The sequence below is a fragment of the Mustela putorius genome, unplaced genomic scaffold (assembly GCF_011764305.1).
Source record: "Mustela putorius furo isolate JIRA1106 unplaced genomic scaffold, ASM1176430v1.1 tig00003909_pilon_pilon_pilon, whole genome shotgun sequence".
NCBI classification, from domain to species: Eukaryota; Metazoa; Chordata; class Mammalia; order Carnivora; family Mustelidae; genus Mustela; species Mustela putorius.
The window spans coordinates 40,856,635-40,882,626 of NW_025422057.1; the positions used below are offsets into that span (position 1 = coordinate 40,856,635).

Sequence of the window (25,992 nt, forward strand, 5' to 3'; positions counted from 1 at the left end):
AACAAAAGAAACAGAAACTGGATTTCATTAAAACTAAATCTTTTGTGCTTGAAACAATACTATGAAGAAACTGAAAACAGGAGAAAATATCTGCAAATCACATGTCTGATGAAGGAATTGTACCTATACTACCTAAAAAACCCAGCTTAATAATAAAAAGGTAACCCAACTTAAAAACAGGCATAGAATCTAAATAAACATTTCTCCCAAGATAGACAAATGACCAATAAACATATGTAAAGATGATCAACATCATTAGCCATCAGAGAAGTGCAAATCAAAAACACAATGAAATACCACTTCCCATCCATTAGGAAGGCTATATCAAAAGACAGTCACAGACATTGACAAGATGCAGAGAAACTGAAACCTTTGTACCTTGCTGGTGGTAATGTAAAATGGTGCAGCCACTTTGAAAAGCCAGTATGGCAGTTCCTCAAAATGTTAAATATGGAATTATCCATACGACCAGCAATTCCATCCAATGTGGTTAAATATCCAAAGGAACTGAAAATCTGTCACACAGAAACTTGTACGTGAATGTCTATGACAGCATGACTTAAAGCCAGCTAAATGCCCACCAACTAAAGAGTGGATAAATGAAATGTGGTGCCCCTGTAGGATAGAGTATTACTAGGCCATAAAAAGGAATGAAGTACTGATACATGCTAAGATGAACCATGAAAACATTGTGCTAAGTAAAATAAACCAGCCACAAGACCATATGTTACATGATTATATTTACATACAATGCCTAAAATAAATCTACAGAGACAAAAAGTAGAAGATAAGTGGTTGCTTGGTGCTGGGTAAAAGTGGGGGGTTGCATAGGAATGGGGAGAGTGATGCTAATAGGTATGGAATTTTTAGAGTGACAACTATGTTGTAAAAGTAGGCTGTAGTGATGGGAGCACTACTCCATGAGAACAAACAAAAAATAACTTGTATATTTCAAACAGGTGAACTGTAACGGTATGTGACTTAAATCTCAACAAAGCTGTTAAAAAATTCTTAGTCTCTTACTTTATTACTTGTGATATTTCACTGTGATATTCTGTTTCATTTCATTTAAAAATACATTAGTAGTAACCTCCTGAATTCATCACTGGCTATTTGAAAAACACTGCCGGAGTCCTCCAACAGTAGAACGAATGCCCACTTCTATGATCAGGACTAACCCCATCACACCTCACATTCCAGAAAAAGTCCAACTCTTCCTGGTCATCTTCCCCAAATTCTTACTGCCACAATATTGAGTACATCCTCCACTTTACCCAATCTTTCAATCCTCCTAGGCCCTTCATTGGCCTTCTGAAATTCCTAATTTGTGATAGTATAAAGCCAAATTTAGCTGATTATACTACCTTTACCGTTCCTTATTATCATCTACCCTCCTTCAATTCTTCCCCACTGACCGAGGATGTTGTCGAATAGTTAGTTCACAGTGAAGTATCCTTATTTCCTTACCACTTGCTTGTATTCACCAATGACTGACCCCTTTGACAGCTCAGCCTCTCTTATTCACTGGCCTCCTCATTTCCACAGACTTTTCATTCAATTCCACCTTAGCAGCCCACTCCAAGTCCATCCTGGGTATTATCATTGCTAGAAGAAACTACCATACCTGTTAAATCTCTACTTCAAGCATCCCACTCTGACCAACACATTCAAGACTTCTAGAGCATTACTTTATCCCATCCCACTCACCTCTAACAATTCTAACAATTCCCAATAAACTTTCTTACTACCCACCCTGACTTCACCACCTTTCTTAACCAGTTAAGATTTTATGATTAATTCCACTCCTGAAAGCACTCCTAACAAAACCAAAACCACACACACACACACACACACACCTCATTTCCCTTGTCCCTTCCCTTTTCCTTATTTTATACTGACCTAGTTTTATGTATCACTTTGGCAGGGTGAGGGGCCTATCATTCAATCAAACACAGATCTAAGTGTTGCTATGAAGGTATTTTGCAGATGTTGTTAACATCCACACTCATTTGACTTTAAGTGAAAGAGACAGTTCTCAATAATGTGGGTGCTTCTTATTCAATCAGCTGAAATATCTTAAGAGCAAAACTGAGGTTTCCCTGAGGAAGAGGAAATTCAAGTCTGCAGCATCAGCACCTGCCCTACAGATTTCCAACTTGTCATGCTGATACTTGCTAAGATGTATAAGCATCTTAGCTTAAAAACTGAAACACTTTAACACAGGTAAAGTCCCAAAATAGTGCATGATAAATGGTTAAGTACTAAATACCTATCAGCTATAACATTATTAGAATATTCTGGATTCTTGTTTTCCCTTGGTTTTGATTTTTTATTTCTAGCTTATTCAACAGTGTGTGTGTCCTGGAGGAGTAAACCACCTCTGAATTTTGTGGGGGAGAAGTGGCAAGATACAAAATAAACTATGAAATATCCATTAAACAATTAGATCCCTACTGAATTTCAGCCAAGTATCTTCACACACAATATAGCTACCCCAAACCCAACAGCCAAATCAAAGTCACTCCCTCAACTCCCTCCCCTACCTTCATGCTCTCTAGACTTGCAGATTTTTGCCAGTATTATTTTTCTAAGCCTAAATCCTTCCTGTCCACGCTCACTTGCTGCTCACTTCTAAAGGGTCAAGCTATATAGAAGTTATATAATCTATTATCTAGAAGAATCTATATAATAGATTGTTTTCTATGTGCATAGCACCCAGAGGTAATTTCCAGCAGACTAAGTTACACTACTAGAAATTGCCTCTGGGTGCCACGCACATAGAAAACAATCTATTTGTATTATTAAATAATAGACAAAAAAGTTAATTACCAACTCTGCATTCACTGTCATATAATCACTACTTTGTCTTTTTGACATTTTAAAAACCACAATTCAAGTTTTCTTATATTAATGTTGAAAAACTTTACATTGCTTTAATTACTCTCATAATCCCTCAATTTCAATTACTATTCATATCCTTTAAATATACAGCAAGTACAGGTATTTTGATCCTTATTTTATACATTGTGGAGAAAAACTATGTTTTAAAAATCATTGCTACCAATGCAATAAAAGAAAACACTAGGGGTATAAAAGTTGGGAGAGGGGAGATAAAAAACTGGAGTAAGTAAAAAAAGGATGTATGATTTATACTTGAAAATAAAAAATTTGGGGTGCCTGGGTGGCTCAGTCAGTTGAGTGCCTCTGGCTCAGGTCATGATCCCAGCCAGCATCCTGGGACAGAGCCCCATCTCTGGCTACCTGCTCAGCAGGGAACCTATTTCTCCCTTCCCACTCTGCCTGCGCTCTCTATCACGATCTGTCTCTCTCAGATAAATAAAATCTTAAAAAAAAAAAAAAGAAAGAAAAGAAAAACTACAGAATTATTACAAATAGTAACAATTTCTAAAAAGCAAATTATTTAATATAACTAGTCAATAAGCAAAAAAAACAGCTTTCTTTTATATAACCAGGTAGCTGAAATGGAAGAAAAGATGCAATTTCTAACAGCAAAAGAAAGAAAGAATAGCGCAAAACCTAAAAATGCTTTAGGAATTCAAAAAGGGAATTGAAAAAAATGAAAAGATTAAGTTTTCCCATATTCTTGGATAAAAAGAACACCATAAAACTGCCAATAAATACAAAAAAAGAATCCTAAACACAAACTAAATCAATGTGATAGAGGTTAATCAAGGTGGGAAAGGTGGTGGCAAGAAGGACATATTAACTTGAAAAGGGCATGAGTAAATTTTCTAGGTGATGGTAATGGTCTATATTTTGATCTGGGTATTGCACAGGTAATATACAGGCAAAATTCATTATGCTGTGCATCTTACTATATGCAAACTTTACCTCCATAAAATAAGTAATTAAGTCATCTCAACAGAAATGGAAACTAGACTAGGGATTGATTCCCAAGTAGGCAGACAGATCAGTGGACCAGAAATGGTCCCAAATACACTTAGCAATCCAGTAAATTATTAAGGTAGCATTTCAAATCTGTAAGACAAAAATGGATTATTTAATAAATGATGTTGGGACAACTGGATGGTCATGTGGTGACAAAAATAAGGTTGAACCTATACATAATAGCTTGCCCCAGAATAAACTCCAAATAGGTTAAAAAAAAAAAAAAAAAAAAAAAAAAAAAACCAAAACCAAAAGGCAGAGAGAGATGAACAAAAAAAACCCTAAGAGTACTGGAAAGATAACATTTGATAATTGCTGGATAATGCTGAGTCAGGGAAAGACTTTCAAACAATGACATACAATTTAGAAGTCAATAAAGATTGGTAAGCACTTTAACTGCTGGGGGAAAAAAATCAGTGTGATAAAACCACCATAAACAAACTAAAAAGTAAAGAGCAAATAAGGAAAAATACTTCCAAAAAATAGCATACAGCTATTTTCCCTAATGTAAAAATAAATTCCCTAACATAAAAATAAATTCGACAAATCTGAGAAGTAACAAAAGTGACATAAAAATAGGCAAGAATATGGACAGTTCACAATGAAGAAAATATAAATAGCCCTTGAAAGACAAAAGATGTTTAATGTTACTCATAATAGCAGGGCTGATGGAATGTAAGTTGAAACAGTTTCTTCAAATGTTATTTTGGCAATATCTATCAAACTTAGAAAGCACATACATTCTAGGAATTCCACTTCTGGATATGTATACTACACGTTTCTATACAAGTGTTAAAAAATGTATATATAAGGAATCCACTGTACCATATCTTTTCATAGCAAAAGGCTGAAAACCATCTAAATGTACATCAAAAGGGGTACTTAAATCAATACTGAACCTGTATAATGGTGTTACAGACTGAACTTGTGTGTCCCCTTTGGGAATTCTGGAGGTAATTAGGACTACAGGAACTCATGAAGATGGAACCCCATGATGGGATTAGTGTCATAAAAAGAAGAGAGAGCAGTGAGGACATGTGAGGACACAGTGAGGGGACATGTCAAGCCAGGAAGAGTCCTCACAGGAACCAAATCTCTGAGCACCTAGATCTTGCACTTCCCAGCCTCCAAAACTGGAATGTTTATTGTTTAAACCACCCAGTCTATGGTATTTTGCTATAGCAGCCCAAGCTAAGACAAATAGTCTCAGTGAAGTGTGTTTTAAAAAAAAAAAAAGAAAGAAAGAATAAGCATGACATTTATGTCCTGATTGACTAACAGGAAACCATCCTAAGCTATACTGTTAAGTTAAAAATAAAAGCTAAAGAATACTGTGCATAGTATGGAACAACTTAAATGAAAAAGGTGAAGGCAGAGAACATACATTACACATACAAGGCATACAATCCATCACTGGCCATTCTAAAATCTTTAAAGTTCAGAAAAAATATTTCCTTATAAGTTTAGTACAAACCTATTTGGTGTCAAAATCTGACAATAATTTCCATAAGGCTTTTATAAAGATAAAATTTTTATCTTTATTGTACTATTTATGCTTTTGTTGCAGAAATATTAATGTATTTAATTATAAGATGCTACAACATCCCCAATAGGGATTTTGAATAATGCAGTAAATGCACTATATTACCTTTCCACAGCAACCCCCCCCCCAAACAAAACAATTCTGAAATACAACTGGATCTAGGGTTTTGGACAAGGTATTTTATATCTCTATTTACTTACACATACATAAACTATCTTTGAAGGGATTCACAGGAAACTTAACAGTGTTTCCTTGTGGAGGAACTGTGTGGCTGTGCAGAATGGGAAGGAGACTATACTGTACATCTTTTTAAATCTTTGAAATTCTGAATCAAGTAAATACATTACCTAAGATGTAAATAAAATTACTAAAACTTTTCAATTCTCAGCTACATGCTTTGGTTTTCGTTTGACTAGAAAGTAACCCTTTCTTGAGTCACAGAGAAATCTGTGATGGCTTTCCTTTATTTCATTTTTGGCTGACCCATGTGGCAGCTGAGAGTCAGAGAGTCATCCTCTAAGGATCAAGTCAAGAAAGGGTGAGTATCCATCCCTCGTAATAGCTTTTAGCTGATATTTTGAAGCTTCATGCCAACCAAAGTTTTTCTTTTCTAGTGACCCCAAAAATATTTTTTTCTAGTGACCCCAAAAATATGGTGGGGGGGCTTGGGACCCTCAGCAACAGAAAGCCCATACTTCTCAATATTAGAAAAACTTAAGAAATGCTCCTACCATAAATTTAGCTGTAAGTCATCAAAGCTTCAATACAGGAGTTTGAGGACTCTGATTAGTATTTGAGTAGCATCTTTTCTATCTGCTTTTCATATACTTCCTTTAATACTTTATTGTGTTCCAAAATGAATTTGAGGATAAAAGGTTTATCTTTTATAGCATACAGATTTTGACTTATCTGTACCACACTCTCAACTTTAACCAGAAATTAGGAAAGAAGACATCTTCCTTTCTGCGGTTTATCTAGTGAGTACATTTTAAAAGGTAATATGACAGATATAGGGTTTTGAAGTCCCCAAATGCTCCAACATCCAGCACTCAGACTTCAAGATTAAGGAAATTCCCAATGAAATGCCTATCAATATCTGGTTTCTTGCATTAGGACATAAATGCACTTACATTTGTCCTTATTTCCCATCAGGTTATACTCATGAAAAGTACAGACTAATTTCTACTTCCTGTTGCCCCCACATCACTTAATGAATACCACCTATGTAAAACCAGTGTCATTTCTTAGTTCCTGTCTTCAAGGAGTGATGTACCAATATAACCACAGAAACACTACACAGAAAACTCAGAAAAACACAGGAAAAATATTTCCGGATACTACTTATAAATAGCTTCCCTCGTTTTTCTAGAGGCCTCTAGAAAATGATTAATGAACTGTTGTGGTTACCCAGTCTCTGACAAATTTGCAGTCTTCACAAAGTCACAAATTCCAGTAAGACTAAAGATGGAAAAGCATTCCATTTTCTTCAAATACAGAAACAGGATACAGCTACTCCCAGCTCCTAGATTACCATTCTTTTAGAAATCTGTCAAAATCAACCTAGGAAAGCTTAGACAATTCTCTGCAGTGGGAAAGGTAAACACGGCAAAATAACTTTGTATCAGAGAATGTGGCAAATAATTTTTTTTAATATTTGCTTTTATTTTTTTTTAATTTTTTTTTTAATATTTGCTTTTAAATTAAATTTAAAGCAGAGAGGATTACTGTTCCAAACGTTAAATTATTCCAGTCAATTCAGATTAGATGAGACAATCCAGTTTTAAATAAACCCCCAAAGATGCAGAGGGAAACAACTGGCATTTACTGGAGAACTCAGATGTATACATGAAATTTGTTTTTAATTTACCTGGCATTTTCCATTTGTTCCAAGTTAAAAATAATAAGTGATAATAACAGCTAAAATTTCCTGAATACTTACATCTAGGGTCCAGATACTGTACTAGTGCCAAGCACTTTACATGCAATGCCTTACTTAAACCTTACAGCCCTATGAAATTATGTGCTATTATTATTCTCACTTGACAAATAATAAAACAGGCCCAAAGGCAGTATATAACCTGAACTAACCAACCTGGCCATATAGTTAGATTTGGATCATGAATTTGAACTCAGAGCTGACCTTAAAACTTATGGTAACAATGACTATTACGTTTGGGCTCCTTAACTTCCTAAAGGACTGGCAGATTTTAACCAAAACTGACATACTTCCAAAAGGTAACAGGAGACAGACATATATATGTACTGTATAACCCACCACTGTGAAGAAGAACGGCAGCTAATATGTGTTCTAAAAGAACTTATACAAATACATATTCACATGTAATTTCAAAAACGGATTTCAATGAAATTTAGCCTGCCCAGATATTTGGAGGCAGGCTTTTGTTTGTTTGGGGGAAGCCCTCTCATAAATCTTTTAAAAGAATATAAATTCACTGTTTAGATATGCCTTTATTCCAATCCTTGATTGGAAGCTTCTTAAGGCAACTCTTCATTTTCACATCTTCCACCAACTCTCTGAGAGTAAAGAGTCTCATTAATAAAGCATGGTGCCGTGGAATGAATAAAATCTATCATTCAAAAAACTTAAGCTTACAGTGAAATTTTCATTTGTTTTATAAGAATGGATTACAGAAAATACTTAATTTTTTCTGCTTCTGAAAATTACAAAAGTCTAAATTTCATTGCTGTTCCTGACACAGGATTCTGATTATCACCCAAAAACTTTTTATCCCAATATGTTTTCTGGAAAAACCTATCTCAAGAACAACAATTCTATAAAAAATAGTTCCAAAAGGGGTGCCTGGGTGGCTCAGTGGGTTAAAGCTTCTGCCTTCGGCTCAGGTCATGATCCCAGGGTCCTGGGATCGAGCCCAAGGAGCCTGCTTCCTCCTCCCTCTCTCTGCCTGCCTCTCTGCCTACTTGTGATCTCTGTCTGTCAAATAAATAAATAAAATCTTAAAGAAAAAAAAAAGGTTCCAACAGCCTCAGCTTACAGTTTTAAATTCAAAAAGGTTAAGCAACTTTTCTATGGCTCAGGAACTTGTTGATGACAAAGTCTAGAAGACAGAACTGAAAAGTGAACCTAGGTCTGATTACTGGACAGGTCTAGTTTCACCTATTGCCCTGATAGGACAGCTCTTCTTTTAGTACTCCTGTCTCTTTTTAGGTAATAAAGTCTGTTGACTCAGAACTCATTTCTGAAATCAAAGTTCAAGTTAATCTGCATTAGAGTAAGAAAACTAATTTTCTAAATGTTCATGTAAAGAGCTCATGACTAAGACAATAAGCATCACAGCTCTGAAATAGGCAAATGATTCATATCTAGAACTATGTAGCTACAATGACTTCCTTGCACTACATGAATCCAAACAACTTATTCTCCATACCACTGATTTGACCAGAGACCTCTACAGAGCTGGCATCTTAATGTCAGATATTATTTCATACTTCTACATGTGCCACACAGTGGCTGAACTATCTAGATGATTCGAGTATGTCCAAACTCAATTCACAGACAAAGCAGACTAACTTGAATCAGACTTCTATTCAGTAACTTCCTCGACTGTCTCTAGGATAGTTTGTGACTAACTGGACACTTAAGTTAATTCAAGTTGCTTCACTGAGCACTGAGTATCTTCACAAGGTCATTTCCATAAAATTAGGCATTGAGTTTAGATTCTAATCTCATTAATTTGGGTAGAATTTATTATTAAATTAATTTCTTCTCCAAGTGGCCTTTCTCTAAGGACCTAAAGGAGTACAGGGATATAGTTTCCCACACTGCCAGGACAAAAAGACAGCCCATATCAAACTTATTAATGGAATATACTCACCGAAAGAATCAGTGCTATCTCTTCCTTTAAACATAATTTAGAGTGGAAAGGGGAATAACTGCTCATGGGTAGAGTTTTTCTTGGGTGATGAAAATGTTCTGGAATTAGATAGTAATGATCAATGTAGAACTTAGTGAATATATTAAAAACCACTGATGCACACTTTAAAAGAGTAAATTTTCTGATATGTGAATTATATCTCAATAAAGCTTTTTTTTTTTAAATCAAAAGAAATTCAAAAACAAAACAAAAAACTGGTTTAACATGTAGCCTGACAATGAGCTACTGCCCAAGGATTTGTATTAGTAACCCTTCCTGAAATCTGACATACTGTAACTAGGTAAAGTACTAAAAGTTTGGTATCTCAAGATTTTCATTCCTTATCTTAATAAAGTATCGTTTCCTTTTTACTTGTCTTCTACATCAGGCAATAATGAGCTCACCTCAAATTCTCTCATATCCAAAACAAATGCTAAAATGTATTAAGTAATGAGTGGAAAAAAGATAGAACTTGGATAAGTAAGTATTATTTGGGTTTTTAGGCCCATATGCTTCACCAGTAGAAAAATGTTAAATTAAGTTAGGCCCAAATGCTTCACCAAGGTAGAATTTTAAATTAAACATTTCTAAAAATGCAATTAGAAATTAAACATCTCTAATAAAACTTTTTATGTAGCTTATTTCCTATAGTCTAGCTTTTCCACTTATAAATGTCATCAGAAACTTTTCAAGCAATATTCGCAAAAACACAAACTCATTCATTTTAGACCCCTATTGTAATAACATTATGCCTGTGTGTGATACACAGACTTTTGGCAAGGTTTTGTTGTAAGATAAGGAATTAGAAGTGACGGGGGAAAAAAGGTAAGAAAATATTCAGGGGCACCTGGGTGGCTCAGTTAAGCGTCTGCCTTCTGTTCAGGTCATGATCATAGATCTGTCAGGCTCCCTGTTCAGTGCAGAGCCTGCTTGTCCCTCTCTGCTCCTCCCTGCCCCCCCACCTATAAGCTGTCTCTCTCAAATAAATAAAATCTTTAAAAATAAATAAAATATTCAAGAGCCCCTACTGTGGTACCAGATAATACATATGAACCAATCATTTAGACATCTGAAAGTGACAGTATGCAAGAGGCTTTACAGAGAACTGAAAAGACTGGATTTAAGCCTGGATTTTAAACACTACTAATTGTAAAGAGCTTTTCATCAATCTGACTCTTTTTGAACACTTACTCTATTTCAGGCTAGGTGTCGGAGACAGATGCAAGACAGGCCTGTCCTCAAGGAAGTCCCACTTTGATTGCTTGCTTTTGTCAGGCACAGCACTAAACATGTTCACGGACAGCATATGACCACCTAGGTTTAACCCATAGCAGGGTAATTTGAGATAAACATTACCAGTGACTATAAGACTGTAAGGCTATTAAAACTTAAAAGTTAAATTTGTAAATAAAGAAAGCCATTGTATATTTAGACCAATCTCCTAATTCTACTTCCCAAACACTGTAAGTTCCAAATTGTACCAAAACGAAAACACAACAATAAAATGACCCAGAGTACAACTATACCCTTTTTAACACACACCACTTACATAATTATCTCATTTAAGGGGCATCTATTACAGTTTCGTCAAAGCATCCTCTTTCATTAAATGATACTTCTTTTTACCTTCAAACTCTCCATCTAAATACAGTACTGAACAGTTGCTGAATGAATGAATGAAATAAACAGATGTTCTAATTGCCAAAGATATTTGCTGGATGCTTATCTCAAAACACAATGGACTGACAGACCAGAGTTCTATAGAAAAGACTACTGAATTTCAGAGGTAAAAATAGTAACCAGTGAACATTGATACCATGCATGCAGTCAACATGTTATTAAGTTCACAGTAAACATCTGATGGCGAACTCTCAGAAATTAAAATGAAAAGCGATCATCACAATACTCTAAAATGGACTTGGTTCTACCATCTAAGGACTGGAAACACAAGTGCAAGACAAAGAGAGGAGAGGGTGGGGTGAAAAAGTCAAAAGGTCACCACCGAGTGACCCTCAAGAGAAAAGCCCGATGACCACTAAAGCTCGCTCACAGCTTGATGGACACCTTCCGCGCCAGGTCGAGGGCCCAGGCTCCCCCCCGCAGCCTAGAGCTGAAGGCCACCCCAGCCCTTTTCGGCGCCGCTGCCTGCGTTCGCCCAGAACCTTAGCACAAAGAAACCACCGAGAAACAAAACACAGACCCCGTGGGCGCCGGTCGGCGTCGGGACCCGGCCACCGGAGGAGCGCTCTCGGCTCCCCATTGCCGGGAGAGGCGGCCAGGGCGCGGCGGGCCGCTCAGGCGCCTCCGTCCGGACCTTCCCCGAAGTGTTTCAGAACTTGCCACCCACCCTCCGCTCCATTCTCCCCTCTGGATGAGGATGCGAGACCCCCGTGAGAAGGGCGCGCGAGGACAGACGGGTGGAGCTGGGCGGCGGGCCGGGGGCTGACGGACAGGGAGCACCAGGGTCCCGTAGCCCCACGCCCCCTGACCGGCCCCCGCCTCCCGGGCCGCTATTGTTCCCGCGCCGCCCCCGCCGCCGCGCGCCCCCCGCCGCCGCGCGCTCCCGCCCCCACTCTCGGGAGGGGGTCACGGCTGAGGAGAAGGCGGCGGCGGCGGCGGTGGTGGCGGCGGCACAATAACATAAACACGGCGGGGCCGCGGGCCGCCCCGGCCCTGCGACGCCCGCCGCACTCACCCCACAACGCAAAGAACGACGACAGGAAAGCCCGCCGGCGGGACTGGCGCCGTCCGGGCGGTCGCCACGGCCGTTACCCAGGGCTGCTCGCGGCTCCCCGCTCCCGGCCGCGTCGTTCGGCCTCCGCCGCTCCGCTGAGTAACAGAGACGCGGGCCGTCACCACGCACGCCCGCCCACGTCATCGCGCAGGGCCCCGCCCCCGCGTCTCGGAAATGCTCCGCGGGGCGGGGCAGCCCCGGGGCCCGGATTGCGGGGGCGGGGCCCGCAGTCCGGGGGCGGGACTACTCTAGGGGCCGGGAGGACTGGCGGAGGTCGCCTGGAGGCGGAGCTGCCGGGAGAGTTTCTGATAGCCAAGCGTGAGGGGCGTGTCAGGGAGCCGGGCGGGGCGGGGCCCTGCGCCCGGCACGTGGCGGCGTGTGGCTAGAACGCCAGGCTTTTGCCCCGGGGCATTCCACTAGTGGGAGCCAAAGCCTCAGGGGCTCCTCGCCTCAGGCTTTGAAAGTGAGGTGCACTTAGGCCAGACCCTCCCCACCCTCTCTCTCCCGGGGAGCAGGCACCCAAGTCTGAGCGCACACCGGAGAGACAAAATGCTCCTTACCTTGACCGACAACACATTACATTCTGAGGACACCTGTCCAGAGCCCAGCAACCTACAGCAAGTAATTTTTCTTTTCAGCCACCTGGAAAAAGCCGTCTCCTCTTTTCCCAAAATCCACCTCGTGCCAGATTGAATGTATTATCTTATTTATCTCTGAGCCCCACAAAGCATGTATTTATTATAGAAGTGACAAATTGGCGAGCCCTTAAATATCCAACAACGGGTGACTAAATTATATGCATCCATCCAATAGAATATGTCTTAGCAATTTAAATGTTATGTGTTCAAGGAATTTTTTTTTAAGATTTTATTTATTAGAGAGAGAGATCACAAGTAGGCAGAGAGGGAGGCTGGGGTAGGGGTGGGGGTAGCAGGCTCCCTGCTGAGCAGAGAGCCCAATGCGAGTCTCCATCCCGGGACCCTGAGATCATGACCTGAGCGGAAGGCGAGGCTTAACCCACTGAGCCACCCAGATGCCCCAAGGAGTTCCTAACAATACAGGAAAATGCTGACAGTATATCATTAAGAGAAAGAAGCAGGTATGTATATAACGATCCTACCTACATATTATGTATCCATGGGAAAAAAAAAAAACTGAAAAGAAATTTGCCAAATTATTTTAACAGTACTTCATCATTGGACTCTGGAATGAAAGGCAAATTGATTCTCTTCTATATTTGTGAATTTTTCCCTCATGGTTTCCAAATGAAACAATTATGTTCATAATCAGAAAAAAGTACATTACTTTAATAATGAATACATAAATACTTGTTGAATAAATGGGTAAATTCAGGTACACTATCTCCTCATGTCCTGTTGGGCTGGCCTGTTCCCAGTGATTCTGAAATGAAATATATATATATGAGCAATCATTTATACATTCTCTCCCTATTTCCTTGCTCCCTCTCAGACTTCTTTATTTCCTTCCTTCCTTTATTTCTCCAATAAATATCTATTTCATGCCCACTCTGTGCCAGGCACCGTGCTAGCCTGGTAATACAATGGAGCTTACAGATGTAATCAACATAATGTGGAATTAATAATGGTAAAGAAATCCAAAATGATTACTGCATTATAATGCAAACTGATATGGAAACAAAATATTATGAAACTTACTGATAAAGTTTTTAAGGCTAGGAAAGTCTTCCTGGAGAAACTGCCTCTTAAGCTAAGAATAGATTTAACCAGGCAGAAAATGTTTCAGATGGAGGTAACTTGGTGAGCAAGGGTCCTGTGATGAGAAGGAGCAGAGTGAGTTAGAGAAATTGTGGAAAGATCAGCACTGCTGGAAGAACAAGAAGGAGCTATGAGATGAAGTTGGGAAGACAACTGACATATTGCAATCATACTACCAATGTCTTTATCCTAAATTCAATGGGAAACCCTGACATGCTTCAGCAAAAGGGGTGGCATGGTCAGAATGGCATCTTAAAATATCCCTTATTGCAAAGAGGCCAGGTAGATATAGCAGTAGTCTAGATATTAGATGATAGAATCTTGGTCTAGGGTGATGTTAACAGAAACAAGTTAGAGGAAGGATCTGAGGACCATTTAGGAGATCCAAAGCATGTATTTCGGTGATGAGTTAGGTGGGTAATGAAGGAAAGGGAGTCAACAAGAAAAACCCATAGGTTTCTGGCTTGTGGCCGAAGGTAGCTAGTGGTGCTGGCTCACTTAGATGGCTGTCCTAGCAGAAAATGAAGTTTGAATGGAAAGACTGTGAGAGCAGGTAGTTTTTGATCTGACCAAAAGAGATACCATGTTGCAGCTGGATATACAGACCAGAGCTCAGACAGAGAAGAGAGAAATATTGAACATTCAATATACATTCATGATAAAAATTCTTCAAAAATTAAGCATAGAAAGAACATACCTCAGTACAATACAGTCCATATATTACAAGCTCACAGCTAACATGATACTCAATGGTTAAAGACTGAAAGCTCTTCCTCTAGGATCAGGAATAAGACAAGGGTATTCACTCTCACTACTCTTATTCAACATAGTACTAGAAGTCCTACGAGAGCAATCAGGCAAGAAAAAGAAATAAAACAGTAACTCGAAGGGTGCCTGGGTGGCTCAGTGGGTTAAAGTGGCTCAGGTCATGATCTCAGGGTCCTGTGATCGAGCCCTGCATCAGGCTCTCTGCTCCATGGGGAGGCTGCTTACCCCCCCAACCACCTGCCTCTCTGCCTGCTTGTGATCTTTCTCTGTCAAATAAATTTTTAAAAAAATCTAAAAAATAAAGAAACAGTAACTTGAAAAGATATCTGCACTCCTGTGTTCAGTATTTACAATAGCCAAGACATGGAAACAACCTAAGTATCCACTGATAGATGAATGGATAAGGAAGTTGTGGTATAAATATGTACAACAAAATATTATTCAGTCATAAGAAAGGAGGAATCCTGTTATTTGCAACAACATGGATGGACCTCAAAGGCAAATACAAAGTGAAATCAACGAGACAGAGAAAGACAAATACTATATGATCTCACCTATATGTGAAATCTAAAATCAACAACAACAGCAAAACCAAACACATAGATAAAGAGATGAAATTTGCGGTTGGCAGAGAGTTGGGGAAGGGGGAATTGGTGAAGTTCAAAACATATAAATTTGCAGTTGTGAGATAAATAAGTACTAGGTATATCATGTACAACATGATGTCTAGAGCTAACATTGAGGTAGGATATATGGGAAGGCTACTGAGAGTAAATCTGAAGAGTTCTCATCACAAGGAAAAAAAAATTTTCCTTCTTTTCTTTCCATTGCATCTGTATGAGAAAATGGATGTCCGCTGAACATATCGTGGTAATCATTTCACAATATACGTAAACCAAATCATACACTGTATGCGTGAAACTTATACAGTGATGTATATCAATTACTTTTCAATAAACCCGGGGAGGGGGGGTGGTGGGAAGAGATGAATCATTGCCTGAGAGTGATAACTTGAAGCCTCAGGTATGGAAGAGTTAGCCCAGGCCCATGGTACAGGAGGCAGGAAGCAAGGAAAGTAGGCCAGGAGCCAGGCCTGAAGAAATTCAGCATTGAATGACCACGAAGAAGACAAGTCTGGAAAGGAGCTATCAGGGAGGAAGGAAAAAGGGATTCAAGAAGAAAGGAGTGTTTACTAGTATCAGCACAAGAGGAGATTTGAAATCCCAGAGTACTTAGAACCAGGAGTGGATTAGAATGTGCTGAGGAATGATGGGAGATGGGAAAAGGAAGGTGGTGAGTATGGATGGGTCAGGCGTGAAGAAAGACAAACATTTTACATCTGGTAGGGAGACTCCTAGAAGACATAAGAAGGAGCGTGAGTTTACTGGGAGAGCAGGGGCATAACTGGACACACAGATGGAAGTATTGGCCAGGACCTCCTGCTCCTCACTAGACCTCCAGGAAACAAGAGACCATACAATCAGAGAGGTTATGGAGTAAGAGGTGTGAGCCAGAGCAGAGTTCCTGTGAGTTTCATGTCCATTTCTATGATGCAATTAACAGTCTATCTTTCCTTCAGTAGGGAGCACTTCTAAATTAGCATCAGCCTACCAGGGTCAGCTTCCAATTATCTATACCTGCAAAGGATATCCTGTGTGTTTATATAGATGTCCATCTGTGTAATTTCAGAAAGCATTTCACTACTTATGATTGAATTTCATCTTCTTTGATATTCTGAAAATTCAGAATGCTTTTTGTACGCAGATGTGACTCTGGGCTTCTTTCCTTCCCATGACATTGTTCTTTGTTAACTTCTAGTGCTCCCTTGTTAACCTATTGGGGAGTAACTTAGAAAATGAGGAAAGGCTAAGGAATTCCGGCTTTTTGACTTATGTCCCAGGGGAGTTGTCTTGGGGACAGCCGGTTCTTAGCTCTCACTGAGCGCACACACGAGTACCCTGGGAGAGGGGCAGAGGGAGAGAGAGCAAATCTAAGCAGACTCCCCATTGAGCATGGACCTCTCCCTCTGCCAAGGCAGGGATCGATCCCAAACCCCTAAGACCATAACCTGAGCCCAAATCAAGGGTCTGACACTCAAACAACCGAGCTACCAAGGCAGTCTGGTTTTCTAATCATGCCCCAGTCACATCTACTCCCTCTGCAAAAGGAAGAGGTTTAGCACGTTGGTCAGTCACCCTGGTGTCTGGGATGCTCTTCGGGGCTCTTTCAAGCCAGCAGGCTCCAGAGGGGGCAGTTCAGGCCCTGGGTGTATGAGGAGAGGAAAGATGAATGTTCTTCTGGCAAACTGGTATCTTCAACTTTGAGAACTATGACTTATTTCCTCAGTGGTAAGACAGGACCAAAATGAACAGAGTTGTTCAGTCACAACTTGAACAAAACCCAGTGGAGATAGAAAATGGTCAGTTCTCTGACTTAAACTTATAAGAGTCCACCTTCTTCACTTGGGTTTCCCCTTTCCCTTCACTCCCATAGTCATACATGGTTTACGGTGCACACAAGAGACAACCCAGCTATTCCAGCCTCTAGACTGAGCATATGCACACATTCTCATAGAAAAAATGTTGCGCCTTTACTCCTCTAAGATGCTGATTCTCAAACTGTGGTCCCCAGCCAGCAATATCAGTGTCACCTAAAGGCTCATTAGAAATGCAGATTCTCAGACTCAAACAAGCTGAATTAGAAGCCTTAAGGGAGGGCCCATCTGTGTTTTAATGGGCCTTTCAAGTATTTCTGGTGTCCACTCAAGTTTGAGAACCATTGCTCTAGGACACTTGCTCTCAAGTCAGCCAGCTCGTTCAGATCACCTTGAGAAATTTGAAAACTACCCATGCCTAGACTCCATTTCTGGAGATTCTTCTTCAAAGATCTACCAGGCTTTTGTAGTTTTTCAAAACCCCTCAGGTAATTTTTTTTTTAATTTTAATTTTTTTTAAAATTTCTTTCCAGTGTTCCAGAATTCATTATTTATGCATCACACCCAGTGCTCCATACAATACATGCCCTCCTTAATACCCACCACTGGGCTCACCCAACCCTCCACCCCTCTCCCCTCCAAAACCCTCAGTTTGTTTCTCAGAGTCCACAGTCCCCCATGGTTTGTCTCCCCCTTCAATTTCCCCCAACTCACTTCTCAATAATTTTGATATGCAGCCAAGATTGAGAGCGAGTGCTTTAATTTAACATATTTTCTGTTCTTTAAAATCTCAGAGCAGGCTCAGTCAGTTGGGCCTCTGCTTCAGCTCAGGTCATGGTCCCAGGATCCTGGGTTCAGGGTTCAGAGGGGAGCCTGTTTCTCCCTTTGCCTGTTGCTCCCCCTGCTTGTACTCTTTCTCTGTCAAATAAATAAATAAAAATATTTTTAAAAACTCTCAGGACAACCTGCCCTCTCCATTAGTTTTTGTTTCAATTTTTCTCTTAATCTTTTATTATTTACTCTTTTTTCGAATGTTCTGCCGCCCATATCCCACAACTTAGATGTACCTCTGCTATAATTTCCTCTTTCAATCCACATCCAGATATTGAAGATACTGAGTACTTATTCCCTGGAGAAAGAGAGAAAGGGAAATGAATGAGAGGAAAAGAATATATTGTTGAAGTTCTATAACTAATAAAATCCTTGTTATTTTAAATAAGCATATATTTAGGAAGAAGGCTTTCCACTAGACCTCTGGACAAAGATGCTCTTCTTTATTTACAATTATTTAGCCTAGAATTTCTTCTAAGCTGGTGGAATTTTGCCATTTTGTATCTGAGGGTAGGTTCCAGGGCTCCTTGTGTCAAAACCAGCAAGATTAACTCTCAGCTGTGGGTTAACATAGCTGTATCAGGCTGGCCAGCTCTGAGCTTGTTGTGGGACTAAGAAGGCAGAGGAGAGGGGAGATTTTATTCTGGAGAAAAGGCAGGGGCCAGGGCCATAACCCTTTAAGGTATGAGGTTTGAAATGAACACCAGCTACGTAAAGGAGAAAGCAAGCATTTCTCCTGAATCTGAGGCAGTCTATGCCCTGACTAATGCTTGAGGGATGAGCAGTCCAAGGTAAATAGTGGAGAAACTTATTTCTGGGGGTGCCAAGTCATGATGACTGGATAAGGTCTCAAACCCAGACCCCAACTTACTCACCACCCTCCAACACCACCCACAGTATTCTATTTCCTTGTAGAGTCAAGGTGTGGGTTGGTAACCGTCAGCCTATGCCAAGCAGAGAGCAGAATCAGCAGGTCAAATGGGATATCACTAATACCTTCTTCTCAAAGGTATGACCTTGGCATGTGGTTCTGTCTACCACCAAGCAATCAAGCAAGGTCTACCATGTGAAGGAATGTCTGTGTAGAGACAGGGACCAGGCTGTTTGGATTATCTTGTGACGGCACATACCCATGTACTTGGAGAAGACAGGATCACACAGAAGGACATCAGATTTAAGTACTTGGTTCAGTCTGCCCTCATAGCAGGTTAGGACTTCAGAAGGCAGAATTTTCCCATTGTTTCAGAGGTCAACAGCCCCAGGAGGGAGATCAGACAGGACCAAAAGAGGCAAGCCAAATAGAAAACCAAATACAAAGAGCTGGCCTCAGGATCAGAGATAGTAATCATAAAAACAAAACAAAACAAAACTACACAGACACACGGAAAAGAAATCCCCCCAAAAGCCTAGCCAACACACTAGATTTCCTCCTACTCCTACAGGTCTTACAGCTTTTAGATTAGAGAGAAGATTCTTGAGAGTGCTGAGTAAGCTGTGAAGTCAAGGAGTTTTGAATAGTACTCAATAGGGATCAAAAGCCAGGGATTCAAAATGACATAACTGTAGACATTTCTCTAGAATCCTTGTCACCCTGGGTGGAGAAATAGAGACAGCCCTTGAAGAGGTGTATCGAGCAGCTGGTGACAGGGGGAGGTGATGGTGGTCCTGGGCTTGTTGAATGGCAAGAGGAAGGGCAAGAAGGTCCAAATAAGGACCCTGGAACCCAGGCTGAACAGGAGGATCAGTGAGGTCTGTAGAGGACACATAGATTGGGGCTAAATTCACACAAGGAACAAGGGGCTTCTGTTCTTTAGGACTGAGAATGGTTGTCAATGCATATAAGGGAGTGCAAGAGGGAGGTAGATAGGACTTGGATGAGCTACGCAGTTGAAGTTTTCAATGTGGAGCAGCCCCTAGGCATGTTTATAACTGTGAATGCTTGGTCTGAAGCAGAAGTACATATCTCTCAAACTAAGTGATAGAGAAACTGTGAGCCTTTTGTGTTTGGCAGGTAGTTTGACCAGATGTCCCAGCTTGTCTAGGATAGGCCCACATTATATCTTTTGTGTCTGTGTAATGATTAATAGTGTTTCCCAGACTTTCAAATGTACCCAGGTTTGAATGATTGCATTTATCAGCAGTGGCAGTAATAGAAGCCAGCAGTGGTGCCCACGACCCAGGACAGGGGAGGGGAGTTACATGAGTGCCATGCTGAGACTCCAGGAGGAGGCATCTTCCCGTGGGTATCCAAAGACTCAACCCTGGGAATCTTCACAAATAGGAACTCTTCAGCCTGAACACAAGGACAGAAGCTACCCACAGTCCAGCTTCTAAAGTCATGGTTCTGGATAGAGGACTTTCATGCTAAGTATTCAGCTTCGGGGTAGCTAACCTCTCTCTTCTCCAGGCTTGTTACAGAGTCAAGAGATGGAGAAAGCATGAGAAAGGTATCCCAGGAAAGTGGAGTAAGAGATCATTTGCATGAGTGGCTGAGCTACTCACTTCCGTCTTCCCGCTGGTGGACTGAACTAGGCTTCAGCAGCTGGAGGTGGTCAGTTTTCCATACCTGTCTAGGATGTACTGTTCTCCCTTCTTCCAGGCTTGGAATCCTTTTGGATCTTAGGAGCACGGATCAGAAAGAGAACACTGGAATAAAGTTAGCAGGCCTATGGAAGTATACAGCCTCTGAGAAAGGTTTTTGTCCCGGTTTGGGTGTGTTGGTACCAATGATGCATATCCTAATTGTCTTGGAACCACTCACACTGGCCCCTGGATCTTGACCCTGTGCCTAGAGATGATCTGGCACAAGGCCAAAGTTCCCCTTGGAGGTGAATTGAAGTTCAGAATTTCATATCATCCTCATATGATTCTATGAGAAGTAGTATCAAGACTTTTGTTCAGATAAGGAAATCAGTTTAGAGAGGCTAGGTCATTTGCCTAATGTCATCAAGGTCCTCAACGGCAGTGTCTGGAGTTGGAAAACTCAGAGCTGGCTCTAGTCCCTACCACTGCTGCCTCCCAAGGAATGTGTTGTTTCTTCTTTAATTTTGAAGGAATGGTTGCCTTAATTAGGCAGTGCTGCTCACCCAAGGATCCTCAAAGGTCATCCTGACAAAGAACCCTGGCTTTTCCTGATCTAGGAGATTGGCTGTGGTTCCAGGGGTGGCCAGCAGGTGTCGTGGTCACTGGTCACTTGCAGTGTGCTGAGTCTGCGTTGTTGTACATAGGACTATTTGTCATTGTTCTTTGAAAGCCTTTCTTTTCAGCAACTTGACAAGAGCAAAGAAAAACATCCCGAACAATGCATACCAGTCCTTCTTACTTTATGAACACCTGCCAACATTTGGATGAACGCTTCAGTCCGTGGGAAGAAATCATATTGACATTGAGCTCATGACCCAAGAGAATATAAAGAATTCCTAGATTTCTAAAAGAACTGTTTTATTTAAAAAAATTTTTTTCTACAGATAATAGACTATAGAGGCATAGAGGAGCAGTGTTGCAGGCCTCCCCAGTACGAAGCTGTTTATACACAGACCTCATTTACCATTCTCTTTTGCAGGCTGTGAAGTGTGCCTGCCACAGGACTGATTTCAGTAAATGATGATGATTAACTTGTATCTGTGTCTGTGCTCATTTAATTCTCACAAACATTCTATCTTAACAGAGAGGTAAAGTAATTCATCCAAATTCCCATGGTCACAGAGTGGTGGGATTGATGAATGAGTGAGCTATGGAAAGATGAAGAAGCTTCATTGTTCTTATGCTTTTCCAAGCCTGGCCTCAGGAGCCGGGGGAAGACCTCTAGAGGCGGACCTCTCTTCCCCAGATGGGCAGACTGTTGAGAGAGTGGAAAGGAGCACAGTGTGGGGGTGCGTAGCTGTGACTTCAGCTGAGATCAGGGGCAGCAGGACAAAGTTCCCATCTCAAGGACCAACAGCAGCACTTCCATCATGAGTGAGTATCAGCCAAAGCCAGTATGGGCACTTTATGCGTGAAGCCTGCCTCATTCATCAAGTAAAACTTTTGGGCAAGAAGTGGTGGGAACATAGTGTGCCTGGCCCCTTTATTACAGAGCAAATCCATGGAGTCTGCCTGTGATGCAGAAGGAGAAGCTACAAAGGATCTGCCCTGGCCAAGCTCACCTTCTTAATGGGAGAGAAACCATCAAAGAATGGGCCCATTTTCTGAATTTTGTGCTTCCTTTCTCAGTTGGGCACGCAAGAGGTTATTTCTCTTCCTAGCACCTTGCCAGCAGCTAGACTACGTTGCCATGGGAAGAAAGGACACGGGAGCTTGGTATCTTCAAGCTTCACCTTGGTGGCCTTGACCTGTATTTGTCTCCACCTGCTCTGCACTCCCACACACTTTGTCTGTTCCTCCTCTGTTTGCAGAGCAGGCTTCAGTGGATTCTGGCCCCAGGGCACTCCTGCTTTGTCTCTGAGCTGCAGACGTTCCTTCTTTTCTGCGTGGGCCAGAACATTCCATTGAGATCATTGCTCCTGAAAGGAGAGCCACACAAGATGAGATGAAAAGGGAAAAGTTTTCTGCATGCTCAGTGTCTGACCCTGAGGTGCATCATTCTGCTTCGGCTGTGAGAACCCTCCCTCTGCCTTCTCCTTGTGACTTACAGAGTTGGACGGCAGAACTTTGCCATGCAAATCTATTAAAGTATGCACCTTCTTTTCAATTATGATTTGCAGAAAAGCAATGCCCAAATTTTATTTCAGTGAATAGTAGCAATACTAACTGAGGTCAGTCATTCCAAATCCCACACAATGGTCAGAGTTCGCTGCACCAGACTGGGTAAGCTTTAGCAGAAGTTGAAAGGTAAGCCCCCCGGGCAGATAAGTAAAGTGGCAGGTCCCAGGCCCTGGCCCAACCTTTCTGTCTGGTCTGCCAGTCTCAGTTGGTTCTGTTCCCCTTCCCTGTATTCCTAATTTCCCTGTCCTTTCTGATCACATACAGATCCCACATAGCTTAGCCCTGTCCTGGTCAGCACTACCCAGCCCTAGGACAGCCCTTCTGTGATATTTACGAGGCTCCTCCTTCTTTTGTATCCAAAGCCCCCTTTCTGCCAGTCTTTTTCAAATTTGTCTGCTCCAGATTTGGAACTTGGGTGTCTGGTCTTTAGAAATCTCTGCCCTCCCCTCACTGACGGGACATGCAATGTCAGAAGCAGAGCAAGTCTTTGACACTTGTCCATGCCTTGTCCCAGTTATCTTCTCCCCTCCCTGGGCCTCCCTCTGGCCTTTCTGATTCTCTGACCCTCCACTCAGCTCTCACCCCCGTGGACCTACCTGCTGCTCATCATCTTTGCTATTCCCCTCTAATGGATCACCATCTCAGTGTTTCCAGTATCCACCACACACTGTTTCCATTTTTAAGTCTGAACTTCAACTGACTTTGTGAGCTAGTTTCCTGAAAAGATTGAGGCCATCTAACATGAAATTTCTCAAATTCTCCCCCATCAACCTCAAAATTTCTATGTCCTTTCACTCAGCTGTTTCCCTTTTTTCTACTTCAAAAAGAGAACTACTTCTCCACCTCTCCAAGAGTTTCCTTTGCATTGAGTCTTCTAATGGAAGAAATACAGGGTTTGAAGTATGACTGGATTTCAAATCCCAACTTTACCATCTGTTATAGCTCTGTGGGCTTGGGCAAATCATTTGACATCTGTGAACCTCAGTTTCTTAATCTGTAAAATGGAGATAATACTCCTTAATTTCTAGTATGTGTGCATATGGAATCATACACTATATGGCAAAATCCTTGACAGATAGTAGACCCTCATTTAAGCAAGTGATTCCTGGTCCTGTTCTTTTTGTGTATATTTCTTGTGTGTGTATGTGTGTGTGTGTGTGTGTGTGTGTGTGTATACATATAGATAAAATTGAAATACATAATTAAAAATATATTTATTATATTAAAATTATATATATATTTATTTATTTATAGCAAGAGAGAGAGAGAGAGAAAGAGAGAGAACATAAGCAGGGGTAGTGGGAGAGGGAGAAGCAGGTTTCCCACTGAGCAAGGAGCCTGATGCAGGGCTCAATCCCAGGACCCTGAGATCATGACCTGAGCCGAAGGCAGATGCTTAATGACAGAGCCACCCAGGTGCTCCTGGTCCTCTTCGTGTAAGACCAGTCACTGTCCATCATTCCATCATTGGTGAGTGCAATTTCCACCATTTTTGAAAGTTTTCCATAGGTTTGAGCACTTTATCCACTTCCTGGCTTCTGATATTGGGAGCCCTTGACTAGCTCAGTCAACCTCTTCAAGCTCTAAACTTCTTTGAAAAGCAGTGAAAAGACATTGACTTCACAAGGCTGCTATGGGAGATGAGTAAAACTGCACCAAAGAAAACATACCTCTACCACATCATCATGGGTGCTGTCTGGGTCAGTTTCAGTTTATCAAGGCACGAATAGTCCATCATCCAGTCATATGTGCTCATTGAGCATCTGTTCTGACTTGTGTCCCACTCCTGGTGTTTGGAAGTAGCAGATATTCTTAGTTTCTCACCCAGTAATCACACCCTTCACCCCTCATTTGCTTTGGTGTCGGGCCCCAGTTTGCAGACATCAGGGATCAGTTGCTCTGGAAAGATGTCTTTGTCCCCTTCTCCAGGGAGAAACCGGGATTGATCCGAGCCATGGGTGGGCCGTGACCTCATATGGACAACACTATACAAGAGGAAGTTTTCTAGGATTCTGAAAAAGATCCTAAAGAAATGCTAGGAGATGAAGTCCATTCTCTCCCTTATAACATGGTTGGGTCAGGACACGAAGGCTGGAGCTGCCGCAGCCACTCTTCAGAAGGAGCAGAACAGAAATGTCAGCCCAGGACTCTGAGGCTGTTGAATTGCCAAATACACATTTGTGTGAAAACACAGATATCCTTGATTGTCTGAGTCACTTTCCATCGTTTCACTTTCCCTACACAGCTGAAAACAGCCTGCAAGCAGTAAGCAAGATGGATAAAGTCCTTGCCCTCATAAAGTTTGAAAATAAACAAGTCAACATATAAACACACACTATTAAGGTAAAAGTAGTAATTAGTGTAAAGAGAAGTGAATAAAGCAAAGGGATTCAGAATGATGAAGGCACACTACTTAAGGGACACCCTTTCTACGAAGGCTACACTTAAACAGAGACCTGAATGAAGTGATGTAGTAAGTATATGAAGATCTGGGGGAAGAGCATTCCAGGCGGTGAAAATAGCAGGTGAAAATCCTGGGATCAGAAACAAACTGAGCCTGTTTGAAAAGTGGTCCAAATACCACTGTGACTGGAGCACAGGAAGTCAAGAGGAGAGTGAGGTGGCTGGGTTAGATGGCACTTCGTGAGCCATGGTAAGACGTTCAGCTTTTACGCCATTAGGGTGATGGGCACTCATGGGTTGATGTTGAATGAGGTGATGACATGATCTACCTTTGGTTTGAAAAGGACAAATGTGACTCTTCTTTTGAGAGAACGGCCAATTGTTAAAGCAGGACCAGCAAGGAAGCTACTTTGCTGTTTCAGTTTGGAGGGGATGGTGGTTCTGATGGAAGGTAGGGGCTGGTGATAATAAGGACCTGTTAGATCCAGCATGTGTTTTAAATAGCTTGCCAGGGAGCACCTGGATGCTCAGTGGGTTAAGCTTCTGCCTTTGGCTCAGGTCATGATCTCAGGGTCCTGGGATCGAGCCCCACATTGAGCTATCTGCTCAGCAGGGAGCCTGCTTCCCCCTCTCTCTCTGCCTGCCTCTCTGCCTACTTGTGATCTCTCTCCATGTCAAATAAGTAAAATAAATAAATAAATAAATAAATAAATAAATAAATAGCTTGCAAGGAGGTCAGACGTGAGATGTGAAAGACCTAGGAGAATTGCAAGTGACTGTTAGTTTTTTCCTCCTGGGCCAGTGGATGGAGGGTGGTGGCATTTATTGAGCTAATTAGACTGAGGAAGGAGAAAGGGTTTATTTTGGGGGGGAAGGGGATTTGAGAAATCATCAATCCTCTTGCAGATAAACTGAAATTTGAGTTTCTTATTTGACCTCAAAAATGAAGATGAGTGGGTAGTGGTATAAAAGAAGTCAGTTTATTAGAGGAGTAAGGGCTTCTTATAAATATGAAGTTGGAATTCATCAGTGGGTAG

The 25,992-nt window shown here is 41.3% G+C and overlaps 1 protein-coding gene across 8 annotated transcripts in view; it reads right to left on the reverse strand.

The window, feature by feature from the left end:
- MAPK8 (mitogen-activated protein kinase 8) overlaps window positions 1–12,209 on the reverse strand; it is a 107,128-nt gene extending 94,919 nt beyond the window's left edge. For 4 of the 8 annotated variants that reach the window (XR_006603267.1, XR_006603266.1, XM_045068974.1 and 1 more), the window contains exon 1: window positions 12,041–12,209. The gene's annotated coding sequence lies outside the window, so the exon portion shown is untranslated. Of the gene's footprint in view, window positions 1–9,306; window positions 9,405–10,536; window positions 10,660–12,040 lie in introns of all 8 variants that reach the window. The other 4 variants (XM_045068976.1, XM_045068977.1, XM_045068978.1 and 1 more) reach the window with 4 other exon arrangements.
- Window positions 12,210–25,992: the final 13,783 nt, after the last annotated feature.